At 38.6% G+C, this 18,993-nt stretch overlaps 1 protein-coding gene across 8 annotated transcripts in view; it reads left to right on the top strand.

Annotated features, from left to right (window-relative positions):
• Positions 1-18,993, top strand: part of SIPA1L1 (signal induced proliferation associated 1 like 1) — a 223,384-nt gene that overhangs the window by 77,894 nt on the left and 126,497 nt on the right. For 7 of the 8 annotated variants that reach the window (XM_074867967.1, XM_074867966.1, XM_074867965.1 and 4 more), the window contains one exon: positions 13,722-13,798. The exons of the other annotated variant lie outside the window; for it this stretch is intronic. The gene's annotated coding sequence lies outside the window, so the exon portion shown is untranslated. The remainder of the gene's footprint in view (positions 1-13,721; positions 13,799-18,993) is intronic. 8 annotated transcript variants of the gene reach the window in all.

Raw genomic sequence — 18,993 nt, 5'->3', positions numbered from 1 at the left:
AAACAAAACAAAACAAAAAACCCCACAGAAACCTGAACCCCCAAACCCTCCAAAAACCAAAAACCCAACAGAAGGGACCACAGGGTAGCAAAACTGGAATTAGGAACTGTGAACTCTATTCCTGTGCTGCTCTTGACCGTTATTTCTCTGCTTTGTTTTTTACCTGTAGAGGGAAAACGCTTGGTTCCTTTGTAAAGTGTTTCTGGAACATATGCAACTGCTACTACTACAACTGCACTGACCATTGGATTTCCTAAATTTGTGTTTCAGAACAGATACACCAAGGTGAAATATAGCATTTATTTGGAAAGCATCCAGTTTCAATGAAATCATTTCTGGGAACTTGGAAATGAGCAATTCTTAAATGATTCCATCTATCTTGAAAACAAAAGAAGCCTCATTTCTAGCCTGAATTTCTTCAGGTGTAGTTTCCAGTCACTGGTGGTTCTTTTATATACCTGCTTGATGAGAGATCACATTCCTTCCTTCTCTTGCTCTCTGTGTTCTTCCTATAGGCATTTTAATTTTTTTTTCCTCCAGGTTTTCAGCATCCTTCTTGAACTGTAAAAACAAGAGCTAATTACAGTTTCTCTGTGCCAAACAAAATAACATAACTGCTTTGCTCTCTTACTTGCTGTTCTTGCTTGTTTAAACATTAGTGGGTTGCATAAGATTAGCCACAACTACGTGTTGCGAGTTTTCTATTGCGTATACTGATTCAAGGAAGCAACTAGTAAATTGGAGTAATGCGTAGAGCTGTCACCTGTGAAGATCAGAGTTTATACTTTCCACTTGAGATCAAAGAAGATCAACTTGCTCTTCAGTCTAATTGTATTCACTGCTTATGCATAATGCAAGACCACAACTTAACCCTGCTCCATTTGATGAAAGATAAAGATCAGTGTCTACTAGGCGGTGTGATGCTAGTTTTACAGATCCCATCAGCATGAGGCATTAGTCATGCCTTTTTATGTATATAACGCAGCATACATGTATATATACATAATGTGAATGATGCTGTATAGCCTTTGCATTATCATAGAATCATGGAATACCAGCTTGGAAGGGACCTCAAGGATCATGTGGTCCAACCTTTCTTGGCAAAAGCATGGTCTAGACAAGATGGCCCAGCACCCTGTCCAGCTGAGTCTTAGAAGTGCCCAGTGTTGGGGAACCACCACTTCCCTGTGGAGGTAATTCCAGTGGCTGATTGTTCTCATTGCAAAAAATTTTCCTCTTGTGTCCAATTGAAATCTCCCCAGGAGTAACTTGTACCTATTACCCCTTGTCTTTTCTAGTGACACCTTGTAAAAAGGGAGTCTCCATCATCTTTGTAGCATTAGGAGTAATGCAATTAATAAACAGTGCTTCCTGTTAACCTTGATTTGAATACTTTTTTTAGTATGTTGGTCTCTTTAGACTTATGCCTTGTATACATTGTTAGATGAATTTATGTCATCAGTCACTCATTCATTCCACTGTTTCCATATATGCAGGTTTGGTACTAATATACAGTTCTTCAGTACCTCGAAGCTATGCTATTTATTATATTGACCTTTAATACCACTAATATTTCATTTCACTGAGTCTTTTTCAGCTTACATAAATATTCATACATTTATAAACACAGGAAGCTTATAATTTGTAGAAGTTGCAAACATTTTTTTAACTCATCAGGGTAGTTGAAAACACAGCTTTGGCTTTATGTATGGTATTTTTACAGAAGTAAGCTGGATGTCTTAACATGTTTGAGCTGCAACATCTCCCATGCCTGTCCATCTCCAGTAGAAATAGAAAGGGGGAGGAGCAAGATTTATCATTAAATCTCATTAAGTTAAATGTTTGCATCTCTGTATATTGGAAAATACACAAGAGGAGAATTTTCTCTGAACTGGGAAGTCCAGGGTGGCAAAGTCTTTTGAAGTTGAGAAATTGGCTGGGTATAATTAAATTGGGATGTAGTATGCTGGGTTTCTTGGTTTTATTGCTGTTGTGTGGTTGGTGTGTGTGTGTGTGCAGACCTTCCCAGATCATGTGAAGATGGTCCTCACTTTCATCCACATCAGTGTCCTGTTTTTTGTGAGGCTGCGTGTATGGATGTGGCAGCTGCTCTAGGCTGCCTCAAGAGCGATGCTGGCCTGGCCAGCTTTTAGTGCCTCTAGTTCCCCCACTCCCTATGCACGCAAAATAAAGGTGGGAAATCTGCTTCCTCATCTGCTGGTTGGGCCAACCTGTTTACTTGGTCCTACACACTTGGAATTGTTTGGAAGCTTCTAGTTGTGTAGCTGTGACACAAGAAATGCTGGAGAAGATAACATCTTTTTTAATTCTTTGTTTTTTTTAAACCAGCTTTGTCAGTATTGGTATACAATGGCTCCTGAAGACCCCTGTACCTTAGGGGAACAGCCACTGCTATTCTTGCTTCCTCATGCTGCTGTGCTCTTGGTAATGTGTTTGTAAAGCTCATAGCCCAGAGGTGCAGTAAGTGTGTGCATGCACGTGTAGTAGTATAGATACGATTTTTCAGGATATGAGGAAGCAGTGAAAAATCATTGTTTAAAACTCCAATTTTAATTTTTTTTGTTTGTGCTCTTCTTTTATTCTCTTACTCTGTTCTTTTTTCCTTTATTTTCTCTGCTGCTTTTAGGTGCATTTATCTTCTTCAGCATAACTTTCTCTTTATTGCTCTTTTCCTCCCTTCTAACACCCATTGAGAACCAGTGCACCCTTTCTTTGTCTGAGAAGGAGTAACTTCTGCTTTAGCCTCTCTTCCCTGAAAGCAAGTGGCTGTTGGGAGGAAGGTTGTTTGGAAAGAGGATGAGCTGCAAAATGTCTGGGGCCTGTGTGCCCTCCCAGCTGGGATTAATTTAGAATCAGTAGTTTATAGCATTCTTTAAACATTTACATGCTGGGCTGTGAGGGAATGAAGGGGGACAGATGTGTGTTCCTTGCAAATCTTTTCTCCTTGCATCTGTCCTTGACTGTAAAAGGGAACCAGAGGTAGATCTGGCAAGACTGAAAATTTGAGAGAAGATCAGGTAAAGGCGGTGGCTATTTAATATTTTTGCTGTGGAATTAAGTTGTGGGCCATGCGCTCTCTTGGATTATTCTGCAAAGCAGTTGTCATTTCGTTATTAGTTAAAGTCTAATCTGGGTTTTTTAGCTTTGCTTTTATTAAAATAGCTTGGATGTAGAAAGGAATGTTGAGGCTCGTGACCGTCTTTATAGATACTAGAGAGATTTAAAAGAGCAGGTTAAATATTTGGACAAGTTGGGTGCATTTTGTCATACTTTAAAGTCTTAACTGTTGTCTGTCTTCTGGAAATTCAGTGTTAGTTAGCTTACTGTATTTGGTCAAATCTAAGTTCCCTCTAGCCTAGTGGTGCTCCTGCTGACAGAGCACAGCAATAGCTGTAAATGGAGGAATACAGGACAGGAAATTGCATTTGGTACTGAAGGCAGAAATTTTATATAGTGGTATGATAAAGGACTGGTGTTCTTTTCAGAATAATTCCTGATGCTGTCTATGGGTAGGTGGTGGTGATGTGGGCTTTTTTTTTGGTGTGAGTGTTGGGAGTATAAATTGATGGCTACAGATAATTTTCATAGTCTTTACTGTAATGAATTTGGTAAGGAATCGAGAAATACCATGTAGTATTGGTAATAGATCTGTTTATCATATTTTATTATCTTTTTGGTACAGTCACCTAAAAGTGGGTACTTCAGAGCTGTGAATCATTGCAGCATGTAAAATTTTCCAGAATTTGAGCCCCTGTATTCATGGTTAGGGTTTAAACTTTTCTGTGCTTACCCCAGGTGGATAATACTTCTACTGACATGTCCAAAGGCATGCCTACTGTGTGTTTATTACCTATTTTTACTGTTACTCCATGTTCACCAAGTAATATGGCTCTTTATTTTTCTAGGTTAGCCATGCATTTACATACCTGCAACCTGTAGGGGTCCCTAGACAATGAACAAAATGGTCTCAGTGCTATAAGGATACTTTGGAGTTGTTCATCTACAGAGCAAAGAGGGTTGTGGCTGACCTTCTAACATTTTTATATAATCAGGGTTTAAGCTGTTTTCTAATTTTGCCTATTAAATGAAAATGGAGATTTAGCCTTTCCCTTGCATGAGTGGATTCTGAAGCAAATCAATGTAAGAAACCTTTTGAGACCCTTAGAGCTTTACTGTATGTGTGGGAAATTGCAAGAGTGTATTAATACATACTTTGAAATTCTGGTGTGGAAGGTGTCAAGAAACATCACCATTAGACAAAATGTTAAGATGCTACAAAAGCTGCTTTAGTCTTTTATAACGAAAGGACTACAGTTACTGGTTCAGTTTTTTTCTGACAGACTCTTTTTTGGCCATAATTCCATTATGGCAAAAATATGAGAAGTTTTCTTCTGTGTCCTACGGTAAGCTGTAGAGAACTGACACCTTTCTCTTCCCTTTTTCAAATAGAACCAACCCTTGAGGCCGACGTTTGGGTTTGGTGCTCCAGCTATGAGCCTTACAGAGATTGCTGCCTGTTCTGTCATCTCAACTGCAAATATAATTTGCCTATAAAACAATCTTAGTCTGTGTTAATACCTATGCAGTGATTATACTCCAGTTCTAAATTGGCCTTGAAAGAGTACCTCTTGCTTGGCATTTGGATTGTCAGTGCAGCTCAGGATCATCCTAATCATGGCCAATATGAATTTAAAAATATCCTTCTTTCATGCTTTTTTCAGCTGATCTGTCTAGGCATAAAATACAGTTTTCGTCTTACTGTTATTTAATCTGTATTTGCTTGCTTTTATACAGTTTAGCTTTGTGGCTTACAGCATTAGTTTATTTTTAGCACAAGTGCACCAGACCTACAATTTCAGATTTAGTGTTTGAAAAATACTGTTTCTATAGCAAGTACTTCTGACAAGGAGTTGTAGAACTATATTGAAATGTTTTTAGTAGTGTTATGAAAAATCAAACAGCTATGTCAGAATGTTTTTGCACTTTGTGGTACAGGAACATACATGAGTACATAGGGTTTCTTTTCAGTTTTATAGTACCAAAATGTGGAGTATATTAAAACATAGATGGCACAGAGATGTTACCTTGTATCTTGTGTAAAAGACTGTCTTTTGTATTACACCAGAAGGTGGTTTTTGCAGAAGTCTTGTTCCTGGTTTGAGCAGCTGATAAGCTCATTCATGTCTCCCAATTCCCTCCCACCAACACTTTTTTAAATTCTGTTTTGCTTTGCTGCTCAGAAGTAGGGGAACCTCCTAACATTTTACCTTCAGTGTTTCCATCATTATTTTAATGTACTGTTAGGTGAGTTTAAGCTTGTTTATTTAAAGTATTTATTGTAGATTTTGAGCCCGGAGCTTTTATTCCTGTGGTGGTTCTTTTGTTATTTGTTTGTGGGGTTTTTGTTTTGTTTTTTTCCTGAACTGTTTTAGTTTTAACAAAGAATTCCTTTGACAAGGCAGTGTTTCTGAAAGGGGGAGGGTGGGATAAGAAGGGCATCTATTTTAACTGGGAAAAAAAGTTACAGGGATTTGTTTTACGAGGTGCTGCTTAAAAAGGAACATGGCAGGTGTCACGTTTTGTGGTGGTGATGTCTTTTCAGTGTTGGTTACAGTGCCATAGCGCAGACGTACCAGTGTTTGTGGAAATCCGTACTGCTGTTAGTACTTCTTTGCTGATGCAGTTCAGTTACTGCCAGGCACAGCTTGCCGTTTCAGTCTTTGCTTTGCAGATTGATAAATGTTGCACGCTGTCTCATAGTTTTACAGTAGCTCTTCATTTGTATGGTCAGGGAAACAATAACCTCACATTCCTGCATTTTTCCATGTGGCTCTATCATGAAAGTATTCCTCTTGCCATGCTGCTGACTTCTGTGCATCTCTAATTCAACTCTTACAGCCATTTAAGAATTTATGAGAAAGTAATTCTGTAAAATGTCTTTTCCTGTAAAGCAGTTGATTGTATAAATAAAATTGTGTCTGTGTTCTAGTGTATGTTCGGGATGAATGTCCAGTATGTGTTATTTGACTTCGTAAATATGGACAATTCAAACCTAAAGAGAAAAATAATTGGAAGATACCTCCTTTTGTAGCTTCAGCAGTCAGGATTACATTGTCACAAAGGAGAACAAATCAGTTATCTTATTTGGTTGAGATATTTTTGATAGGGGAATGTTAAAACAAGAACCAACCAACCTAATTTTTATGCTGGATAGAAATACTCTTAGTTTGTATGTATGTGCTATTTTTTAAGCCTGCCTTTATGTTTTCTAGACTTTCCTAACAGCTTTTGAACCTGCTGATTTCCATCAGTTTGATGGATAGATACAAGTCTCAATGCACAAACCATTTGGAACTTAATATCAGAGTGGTAGCTTGACAGGAGAGAAATCCAGTGTAATGCCCTGATGGGGTGTGCAGTGTGAGCAGTTCTCAGGGAATGGAGCTACAAGTATTAAGTTGTGGAGATAGCAGGTGCTTTGGAGCATAGGGCACAAATCAATAAGAAGCTGAGTTTTGCTAGTCTTTGTTAGTCATGATAGACTCATTTGTATTGCCTTGTTCTTACTTTTACCCCATGTTCACCAAATAATTTGGCTCTGCTTGTAATCTGGCATTGTTCTAGGATAGTTGTGTAATTAGTATTTTTATTAGTGGCAAATGTGCATCCGGATGATCTTAGAGATGCTTTGGTAATATAGGATACTCTTTAACAACAGATAAATAAAGTTTCCTCAAATTTCAGGGAGAAGAGTTCAGATTGGATGTCAATTTGAATAAAAAGACATTTAAAAAAATTACAAATTGCACTGAAGATGCAGAGACTATAGACTTGTCAGGTAGTAGAGAAATGTAGAGAATATTTAGAAAGATACTTATATTTATATCCACCTCTCTGTGTAATGCAGATCTGGTGCCTTTTAAACAAAAGCAACATTTTACTTGTGGTCTTTAATACTGTGTTGTGAGTTCACATGAACCAAAGATGACCCTGATGTTAGACAGCACTGTAAATTCCTTTGTTAGAGAAAGTATTTTGTATTATCAACTAAATTTAGTAAATGTTAAGTCCCTTTTATCAATCTGAGAGTTTTTTCAGTGTGTGCTTTAGTGCATGAATTATATTGGTAAGAGTATACAGGGTAATGATAGATCTGTCACAAGCAAGAACAGAAGAAACTTCAGCATCGTTTACCCTTATCATAACAGTACAATCAATATAAAATGTAACATGTAGGCCAATACTTTGCTGTAGTTTTATATAAACCAGATGATGCTTTCTTGTATTTGGACAGGTACAGACTTCAAAATCCAGTAATAAACTATCTTTTATTTTTTGGAATGGAGTCTAATGTAAAATCATCTGTATTCTGCCAAAATACTTTGAAAAAGGAACTTAACTACCCCTGTCCCCATCCCCAGAACGCAAAGCAAACCCTAGGCCTAGGGAGTTTCACTGATGATACTGTGAGGCCTCTGGCTAATCTTTTCAAGACTGAAATCCCTCACAATGATGTAGGATTGCTTTTCTGGACTTCAGTATGTGTGTAGACAGCTGTTTATTCTCTAATGCAATCTTTTTCTTTTTTTCTTTGTGTTTTGTTGTTAAGAGGGTTGATTGTTAAAGATTTACCTGATATGTAGAAAAACTGTTGTCTAAAAATGGAAATGTTGGACCAGGAGCCACGAGCTTGAAATTTTCCTGCTGGTTTGCCACAGATTAATAATACTACTGTTTCTTTTAATCATCAGTCTCTCCATATACAGTGTCTTTTTGCCTTTTAGAGGCATTGAGGCTTCACAAATTTCTTTCTCATACTTGGTAGACGGTTGTAAAGACTTGGTGAGTAAGATTGGTGTTGCGATATTTAAGAGGTCACTGCTGTTTGTTCAGTCTCACAAGTTCTCAATGTAGGAGACAAATACTTTGAAAATTGTTTTCTGATGGCAAATGCTATGTTAGGAGAGAGATCAGCCTTCTTCAGGGCAATGATAACATCATAATTATTCCCTATTTTTCACAGCATTTATCTCCCACCAGGTGTAATGGTGCTGCCCTGTTCAGGTGGATGTGGTAACATGTGGTAACTTGTTTTCTTTTACTGTGTTATTTTATGTTTTTCTCCAACTTGTTTGCCAAATTCCTGATGCTCTCTCTGTTATTGCAGATGCAAGGCAAAAGAGAGACGATAAGAAGGTTTGTTTCTAAAACTTTACAAAATCTGTTGTACACAAGTAGATAATTGGAGTGTTTTGAGTTGTTTCTGAAAATGGGTGCTAGTGGTTCTGAAAACACTGCATTCTGTCTATAGTATCAGAGAAATAGCACTTTTTTATACATATGCCAGCTGTTGCCTTCTTTCCTCTTGCAGTACTGCAGGTATGTTTCCTGTAAGTGGAGGAGTTAGGCATTCCTTCTCGTGCATTTCTGTTGGACCGAGACTTCATGGTCTAGTTTTACAAATGATTTAGAATAGTCCTGGAGATGTAATCAAAGTCTTGTTCTGTCTTTCAGCAAGTATTTTCACATGATATATAAGGAGCCTTGGGTTTTCAGACTGCTCTCTTATGTTATTCTGTCTTTTAGATCTTTGACCTAGTAAATATGCATAGATATTTTTAAAGGAAAAGGGGAATGCTGCTGTTTCTAGTTTTAAGGCCATTATAAGTGTGTGTGTTTGACACTTTGTTTCGATCTGCTGGTTCATAGAAACTATCTTGTGTATGTGAATAACTTACTATTATTAAATTTCTGGCAGAAAGGAATGTTGATGAAGGAGTTGGGATGGTGGTGGTGTAAAATCTAAACAAGAGCTGCTGAAAGTCTGAATTCTTTAAAAGGCTGAAAGATGGCGTCATACTTTGGTATGTGCTGTTGACACTTCAGCACTGATAGATGCTGTGAGTCTGTCTACTGATGTAAATACATGTCGGGTTTTGGTGAAGTATGAGTTGGAATATTGCTGCTGTTTCAGAGGAAAGCTGAAAATTAAAATCAGAGCTAAAATACATGTGTGATCAGAGCTAAAATAAATATGCGCATACACAACTATAGGTAAGGTCTAAATTGTTTTATATTAAAGGTGTAAAGACAGTGTATGACATCAGCTGGAGTAAGAATGTAACTACTTTCTAAAGGAAAAAAACCCTCACCTTGAAACTTGGTTTAAAATTGTGACTGCTCAGAGATGAATTGTCAAATGTGAAAAAGCAGTAGAATTAGTATGGATGTCAGCATTAGTGTAGACTGTGTAACTTTTTTGGTAACTGCACTGATTAATTCTATTTAAAGTATTTCATGTTACTTTTTCAAGAGACCAGGAAAAGATGAGACTGAAGTTGGAAGGAATTTTTCTATTTGAGGAGGGGAGGTGAAAGGGAAGAGAAATCTGTTCATGTGCATTCTCACTTAAGTCACAAAAATGAGTTTATATGTAAAGACCTCTTTTTATGTTTTTTTCATTTAATGTAAACACTTCTTGGAAAAGCAAATATGTATGAGGAAGAACAGGTTTTGTTTTCAGTTGCTGTCAAATCTGTTTTTAGTAACCTTAGAACCACATTTTGGGATCTATTCCTTAGAATGCATAAGAATGATCTATGTGGTATTTCAAAGCTAGGACAGTGGTGTTGAGTAGACTTGAAATACCTTAACTTCTTGTGCTCAAAGACCTTCCAGAATATTTGGCTTTCGGGAACAGCATCAGGTTTATGACTAAGTTTGTGATCCAGTACAGCTCCCCAAGTTCTTTTCTACTTTATTGCTCTTTAGATGGCCAATTCTCTGTGTGTGTGGGGGGGGGTTTATGACTTCAATTATCTTTTTCAGTCTTACAGCATTTTGTTTTGCTTTCACCAGCATGGACTTTTATCCAGTTGGCTTTAGAATCCCTGATTTCCCAAGCTCACTTGGAATCGGGATTTCCTCCTCTGTATGCCTTGCAACTGCCACCCCCCAGTTTGGTGACATTTGCGGATTCTCAAGGGGGCCTCTGGTCACCCCGAATAATAATGAAAATACTAAGCAAAACTTGCTGCAGGTCAAGTTCTAGCTCAACCGACCTGAAATGCTTCCTGTTTTTTATACTGAGCCACTGCTTTAGTTATCTGAAAGTGAATTTTCTGCTAGTTATGCTTATCTACACTGATTATTTTGGATCTGTGGTCTCCAGGTAATGTTGAACAGTGTCAGAAATGTCATTTACATAAACTATACCTGATGTTTCACTAAGACATTTACCCAAGGGAGAATATTATGTTGGTTTGATGTGGCTTCCTGACTGAATTTATCTTTCTCCCCTAACTTAAAACAGTTTTTACCCCTCTTCTTTTTCCCCGGCAATATATCCAAATCTTTCTAAGCATCAGAATGAGATCGTTGGTCTTACCACTTCTTAAGTAATTTCCCACTCCTTCACAATTGTTAAAGAACACGTACCCTAATTCATATTGCACTGGGATCTCCTGTGTCTTACTAGTTCTCAAAGCAAATCAGTAATAGTTTAGAAGTTATTTAGACTTGTTATTTCTATACTCTAGTACACATTATTGTAGGTAGCGGGATGAAACTTAATTTTTCTAATTCAAAGATCAGGGGTTTTTTTAAAAGGAGAATGGTTTTTGAGTGTTACTTTCATTAACTTTCTTGCCGCTTCCTTTTGGAGCCCTAGAGTATCGGGGTCCTTCATTGTCTAGACTAGATTCTAAAATTGGCTGGCGATGCTACGTGCCACCACAAGTTTCATCATCCCTGTAGGCTTTGATGGCCTGGTTGAGATCCAGAATCAACGTGGACTATCCAAGCCAGCATGCTATTGAAAAGGTGCCGTTAAGTACTCATTCTTAATGAATTTGAGAGCAGTGTTGATATTTTTCAAAACTAAAAAGATAAAGCTCCTAATTTTTTGTTATATGTGAGTGCAGTTTGTAGCCCACCATCCCCAAAACTTATCTTGCAGGGCTTTGCTGGACTGGTATTTTACTCAGGAAGACTTGGAGAGAATAACTAATCCTGTGTTCATATTGCTAACCACCTACTTACATGTATGATGTTTTTCTGCAGTTCCTATCTGGGCAAGACTAGGACTGACTTAAAGGTCGTCTTGCCTGAGTCAGAACAGTATAAAAGAGTGCAGAGAAGGTGGTTCTTGGCTTGCAAAGATATAAAAGCCAGACAAATGAGTGGCCTATGTGACTATTTTTGTTGTACTATATCTGTCATTTGAGCAGACTTGCTGTAACTTCAGCAATGTACAGTATTGCTAGGTATCTTACAAATGTATGTTGTAATATAGATCCTGGGACTGCCTGACTCATAGGTCTCCCCCTGTGATGACTGGAACCCCTTAGTAGAGGACCATGGTTCAAAAAAATCTGTTCAGATCGCTGTAACACCGCTACATGTGCTGAAAGCTGAAGCCATGGTGACTGGTGACTATCCAGAAATCTCTAATGGCTCTTTTCCTAAATGATTGCTGTTTGACAAATTTCTTCTGTGAATTACTGAACCAGTATTGAACATCCTTTGCTGGTGCTGCCAATTACACCACTCAAACAGCACACTAAAAACACTTACTCCAAGAAGATACTGTATCTCTTCCTTTAATTCTATGAAATAGACTATACTGGTAAAATCGAGACATTAAAGAGCAACAGAAGACAAGCAGATGCAAATTCAATCTGGTTTAGTATTTTTTTCCATGTAGGTTTTTTGATAACTTCTACTTGACGCATGAGCTTCTGTTTAATCTGTTATGTCTGGGAAGTCATTTTAAGTGCAAAACAAGTAGGAAATAATTCCAAATGGCTGGCGAACTGAAAATGTAGTTATGCAGCAGTTTTACATTAGTTTGCCTTTTTTAACTGGAAAGAAAATTTAAGGATGTTTGCTAAAAATAAAAATTGCAAGCCCTAAACCAACAGAATTACGTTAATGACCTTAGGAAAATGTTATACTTTTGAGTGAAGGTTGATTTTTCTTTTCTATTTATGTTCTTTTCCCCTTCGTTAGTGGAATTAATCTTACTTGTGAACAGCTGTTGAAATAATAAATCCTACTATTCAAATGGTAGTCATAGATGTTCTGTTTTCTTTGGGGTCTCAAGGAGATTTAAAAAGCAAAACCAAAAACTTCAGCTGGTTAAGCCATCAGAGGATAAAGTAGGCAGCTTACACAACAGAAGTTGCAAATAGAAAAAATTGAGTTAAATTGGAACAGCCTTGAATTTGGCCTATGCATTAATTCACTGAATGCTTTTAAGCTGGTGCCCCCTTTGGAAGGGGTGATCCTGGCTTCTCCCATCTGCTGATTTGATGGTTGTTTGAGGGTCCTTCACCCAGGAATAGTGAGAGAGGATGACCGCATGAAGGCTGAACTCCAGTGCACAGCACACGCGCTTGTATTGCCTTGTGAAGCACAGGGGGTGTCTCTTAGATGTCTTATTTATTAATTCAGCTAATCAAATATTTCATGGTGGGTGGTGTTGCAGCGCAGGTTCCAATGCACTTGGATAAAACTGTCATGCACAGTATGAAGCTGTACAGTTAAAACCGATCCTTTTCTGAGTGACTCTGCCTGATGAATGAGGGTAGCATATCTTGAGTTGGTTGCCTGCAGCTGTGTGCCCTGTCCTGCCCTGCTGAACAGGAGGTGGAGTTGCTCATCAGTCAGTTCTTAATCTGCTGAGGTTCACAGCCTGGTGTCAGGTGACTCTGCATTGATGATGGTTTGCCTTAAATGCCATTCTGGAAATGATAGTGCTATCTTGACTCATAGGTCAGAGCTCTGGGACATGCAGTGCAGGAAAAAAACCCCAGTGTTTTGGTTACCTTAATCTACAGTTATTTAGATAACTGTTCTAGCAGTCCCATGGCTTGGAACTTAGAGAGCGGCTGTTCTGTCCCAATTTAAGACCTTTTTGTCAAAGACTTTTAGCTTGGACAGATTTCACACACAGTTTAGGTTTACTGTTCTGGCAGCTAAGTTTGCTGAAGGACCCTCATTTTCCTTCACTCACTGTTTGTAGCGCTGGCCGGACTTTGCAGGGGCTGGCGGGGCACCTGAGCGTACCCTGGTGCGTGGCTGCAGTGCCAGAGCATGTCTTCTCCTTGCATCGCTTTCTTCTGCAATATCGGCCTCTGTGAGCTGTGGGTCTCCGAAACGAGAGTGCAGGGACAGTCTGTTCGGTACTGGTAGTGCTATGTGTTGGCATCCAGTGCAGAGCGGAGGGAGGAAACGATTGTGATTCAAATACCAGAGGGCTGAAGAACAGAAAGGAAGGAGAAGATGCTGGGCTGGGAGACAGAGAGCCAGGCACTCGGAGGGGCGGAAGGAAAGACTGTAAGAGCCAGAGAGTGTTTAAAAGAAAAAAGGGTAAAGAGGGGGGAGGGAACAGTACGAGGAAAGGTGGGAGGAGTTGATTTATAAGCAGTGAGCAGGAATGAGTAACAAAAGGAGGTTCTGAGGATAGGAAAACTGCAGATAATTACTTGTTTGGTTTTAAAAAGCCCTGGACGGCTTGGACTATTCTATGAAAGTAGTACTGTTTGATACTGCTGAGATTTTGTGACAGATGCTCTCGGTGGAAGGTTCTTTTTTTCAGGAATATCGTTCTCCAACTCATTGGCTATCTAGATCTTAAATTAGTTAACTCTGAACAAGAATACTTTATATTTTGTTTAGTTTTGTCTCTATTTTACCAGCTGCTGCATCTTTGAAGAGAGATTTCCTGTGCCCTTCTTCAAATGTCTGTGATACTTCCAAGAGGAACCATCTTTCTGTAAGTGAAGGTCTTTTCTATGAACATAAAATTCATAATATGAATTAGTTGAATGCATTAATAGGATTGTGGGTGTGCAGAGAAGTCTGAACAATTTAAAAACTGGATGGTTTTAGTACATGATACAGTTTTAATGATTTACAATTGAGAATAATGATCGATGCTCAGGGGAAGCTCCTTTTTTTGGCTTTGGTCATTTGAAATGAATAGTATACTTCTATTATGAACTTAAACAGTGATAATAAAAGCAGTACTTGTCTCTGTCAACATTTGAAAAACAAGTCTCTGGAGATTTCTGAATGTTATATTTAATGATGAGAACAGTAAATCTGTCCTGTGTAATGTCTGGGTGAGCTGTCTTATATCAAAACATTATTAATTGATTTTTATACTTTACACCTGTGTTTTGGGAATAAGTACTGGAGTGAAAGCCAAAAGCTCCACTCTGGATTGTAAGAACCATATTGGAGAAGAGTTAAGGAATTGATTTATTTTTCTGGTTTAGAAATTTTGAGCAGGAGGAAAAGGGAGGGACTCGAGCTCCCTACTTAACTCCATCACAGGAGTATGGCTAACCAGCTCTGTGCAAGGTGTATGAAGATGGGCACCCAGTGAGATCTTTGTTTGCACTTGGATCTGTTATTAATCTTGAATTGTGGAAGGAGAGGTTTACTGGAACTGCTGAAGAACTGTATATTTGCTTCTTTAGACATGAATATTGTGAAGGCGAGTCTTCAAAACTTATCTCTCCTAGAAACACAGATCTTTATGCTCTGGATGCGTTGTGTATGTTAATTCCTTAAACATTGTATTTTGTCTTAACTTTGTTCTGAAACTCATAGTGTAAGGTCAGCAGTAGTCAGTGGCTACTGAAATGGTGTTTGCAGTACGTGATACAGTATGGATAAACAGCTATGCATGCTCATAAAGAAGTTTTTCTTCAGCTTGAGTAAGAGAAATTCAGAGTTTTCTCCCCAGTTTAGAAACAGAGATTTTCAGGGAAATAGCTTCACAAATAGCTATGAAGTAGGTATTTGTGGAGTGAGTTGACCCTTAGACGTATTTTGCCCTCACAAGGAGACATTCCTTTGAGTGTTGTAATGTGAGCTAATTTCATTTTAGTTGAGCCATGAATTTTCTATATACATGTGCTATATTTTGCTTTTTCTCCTCTAATGTGGAGGGCATATACAAGTTCTTAAAACCTTTAGGATATAGTAAAGTTTACTGAAAATGTTTATAGACTTAAATTATGACTGGTGGTTTTGCATTACAGGTAAGGAATACCCTGAAAGATGGAAGTCTTGTTTCTGCTCCTCTCTTCTGTTCCTCTCCCTAGTTCTCACACTTACCATAAGTTGATCTGCTGTATCATCTCAGCAATAAGAGACTGATTTAGTTTTTGTTACCGGGTTAGTTTTTCTACTGGTTTGGAAGCTGAATGTGTCTGTAATGTGAGGACATGACTGTAGGCCAGAAATAGAGAAGGAAGGAACGGAGGAGATGGGAGGGTTCAGTCTCCCTGTTCCTGGCAGCAGCAGGCCATCAACTGGGCTGAAGCCGTAATGTTAAACTGCAGCCCTGGGCTTGGCGTGGGCCCCCCGCTCAGTCCCTGCAGGCCTCATAGGTGTTGGTATCTGTGTTACCTCTAACACAGATTGGATAGATCAATGGGGTGGCATTTAGACAGCTCGAGACTATAGGCACATACAATTGGCATTGATTTGCAGTGCAGAAAAATATCTAAGTCTAGGAGAATACAGCTGCGTATTTTCCCACTGTAAAATAATTCTCAGAAATCCTGTGATGCAACACATTTTAGGAGATGTTCAGAAACATTGAGTTCTCTGGAATCATGGGTATTAGAAGTTAAGATTGTGTGCGCTACCATAATTATTTCCTTTTGTGTGCGTGTGTTGTGATGTAGGTATCTCATTTTTCCTGAGATGCTATATGCTCATGGAAGAGTCTTCCCGTCAGGACCCTATTGTGGTCTCTTGAAAAGAATATGGTGTTTATCTGATTAAACAGCAATTCCTTTATGATAGGATAGGCCTACTGAGGACATGCAGCATGCACAGGAGAAGGGTTTTGCCTTTTCTCCAGCCCTTAGTTTTCTCCTTTTAGGAAGCCAGAAAAATTATGCCGAGCTGAGGGGAGCATGAGACAAGTAGGGCCAAAGTTTGGAAGGGGGAGTTGGATTAGACAGAACCAGAGCTGCCTCAGCTGGAGTTACAAGGATTGGGGTGGGAGAGACAAATGGGGTGCAGAAGGCTGTTTGGCTTGTTAAACTGGGGGTTGCCAAGGTTTGGGGCAAGCCAGAAACAGCCCTGCTTCCCCATCCGCTACAGTGTGAGAGGGAAAACATGTCTGAATGTCAAGGTCTTGGGAACTGTGGTGGTAGTGGATTGATGTTGCGCTGCTTCTTACTTGGATTGAAACATCTGTGATTATGTAGTCTGTTTTTTTTCCTACCTTTCACTAATGACTTCTAGCCAATTGTGTTTTTGTACATGTGCTAATGTTTGGAAAGAATTGTGTGAATGAGTTTTTCTTTAGCTAAATGAATAGTGGCTGTACTGAGTTTCATGTAGAAAAAGAACGGAAGAGTGTTTGTTTGTCTGGTACTAAAAACAGGCCCTTGTATTAATCTGTTAATAGGAAGGATTTTCATCTACTATAATGTAAATAACAAGAATAACTAAACTGAGCACTTTGTGCAGCACCCAGAGTGGAAAACTGCATCTACATAGCCTAGAGAATAGTTAAGGAATAGGACTCTCCTCTCTAAAAGTCAGAATAACGTTGCAGACTACTTGGTGGGGGGGGAGGGGGGGACACTATCTGTACTAGCTGTCTTTTGAGAGGAAGTTGGCCCGTGGTCATGAAAGCAAATGTATGAATTTAGTAGTCATAGTAGTGGTACCATGAAAATGCCAGTTGTGACCTCTGCTGCTTTCTACATAATTCAAATTTTAAAATTCTCATCAGGCTTTTTGGTATAGGGAATGAATGACAAATACAGATGGCTTACCGCATAAACCTCTCAATGGTAAAGCCAGCAGATATCATCAAGATTATTGAAGCCTCCAACACAGAAACCTTTGACCTTTTGTCCCATTGAAAAAACCCCCTATCCCATGTCATTAGTGACAGAAAAGTTGAAGCCTTAGTTATTGGTTTAATTGCTTATATTTTATATAAAAGGTTTTAATAGTATTTCAAGTAATTTGGTTTTCAAATATAAAAGTGTATGAGGAATAATTTAATGAAGGAACTTGAACTAGGAAAGGATTTGACAGAAGGTTTGATTTCAGCTAATCCGACAAAAACTGCAGAGCTTCCTTTTTCTTCTACCTGCTTTATGTAAACGTTCTGTACTTGTACCAAAACAATGATACTCTTGAAAGCAAAATAGTCTTACCTGCAATTTCATCTAATTGTCCAGTGTTACATTTAGTTTTTAAAAAATGCACTAAGTTCATTTTTAAAATTTCAGACTTAGGAATTTGAAGACATCAGAGGAGTAGACCAGTGATTGGGGAAATGGCCACAAACAGTGCAAAGCATGGAATAACAGGGGAATGGCCAAGACCCTGTGCTGTCACATGCCAGATTAAAATAACTGGAGGCATAAGGAAGTAGGCAAATTATTTGATGAGTTAGCAATGAGCTTAGCTGGAGCAACTTGGAGAAGCAAGGGCAGCCAACAGCTTGTCAATTTGATGGATTACACCCCAAAGTTTACTTAAAAAGAAATCATTAAAGAAAATATATTACTCTCATGTGGTTTACCAATGTTTGTTCTCAGATTGTGGTGTATCTGAACCAGCAGCAGAATTTGGAGCCTGTCCATCATCTGTAGACCAACATATTTCTGATAACCATGCAACTGAGCAATAGAATAGGAATAATTCAATAGGTCTTACAAAATGCTGAACAAAATAATCAGAAAGAAAGAAAACAGAAAACCTGCAGGTCAACTTGGAAGCTTCTGATAGTCTTCTTGGTAGTCCCCAGACTAGGCAGGATGACAGTTGATTTCTCTGGTTTCTTATCAGTGGGCCTGCCCCCATTTAACTTCAGTCATCAACCTCCTTCCATGTTTATATTTTGACATCATATTTTGTAGAGCTCTGATTGCAGAAGGTGTGGAGGGTTGTGCATGTTCCCCTCCCACCCCAACCACCTGTGCCTCTGTGATGCTTTTCAGAGCTCTGCCCTTGCATGTTTGTGTCTGGTTAATGAGGCCAAGGGTGTTGGATTGGGGCTTCATAGAAGAATGGTCTTGAAAGAAGCCAGGTAGTTTTCCATGAGCTGGTGCTAACTACCTATTCCCTCCCAGAATTTTCCTGGGGAGGACAGACCTCACCTTCTGAAGCTTCTGACAGTAAAACAGTTTTTCAGAAATTGAGTGGCTGAGTGAAGAGCGCTTTCACAATTCTTAAAAGTCCTGAGAAGACACTTCCTTTTGCTAAGCTTGTGTATGTGTTAACGGAAACTTGTCTTGCATATAAAGATACAGGAGAGGTTTTTTAAAATATTAGTAGGAATCATGGATATTGGTAATTCTGCTTTCTGGTTAGCGTTAGCTGAGACTTCAAATATATGTTAAGGATACTTAAAACTGCTGTGTGTTTAAGATTATGCAAACAAACGCATTTCAATTAGGATGTATTCTCAGATGTAGGAATTTGAAGGTTTTTCTGTAACAAATAATATACAAATACCCATCTGAAACAACAGCCAGTGAAAATCGCTATTGTGAAGCTTATTTTGATAAGATTTTTTTTCCTGGTCAGCCTACTGTTAATTTTTGGAAATTTTCAGAAACTGTGGAGTGGGTCTGCTTTATCTGTCATGAAATTTTTGGTGCTTACAGATGTGTTTAATATTTACAGAAGTTGGGTATGATGGGTTTATATCAAACCCTCAAAGCAGGGTTCAGTAAGAACATTTGCACCTCAAGTGCCTCCTTGATGCTTAGCAGCAGCATTTTTAAATTCTTACAGAAAATGAAAGCAGCTTCAGCATTGTATTATGAGAGTTGAAGTTATAGTGATTCTAAATGTAACTGGGTATAACCAAATACTCCTGTTGTATGGATATTTTAATTTTTTTCATCACTGTAAAATATTTTCTTCTTTATAAAGCTTTGCTGGCTGTCAGTGTCTTTCAGATGCCTGTCAAGGTAC

Source organism: Strix uralensis, chromosome 4, assembly GCF_047716275.1.
Source record: "Strix uralensis isolate ZFMK-TIS-50842 chromosome 4, bStrUra1, whole genome shotgun sequence".
Classification (NCBI taxonomy): Eukaryota; Metazoa; Chordata; class Aves; order Strigiformes; family Strigidae; genus Strix; species Strix uralensis.
Note: the sequence above shows the minus strand (reverse complement) of the source record. Positions and strands in the feature narration are given on the sequence as shown.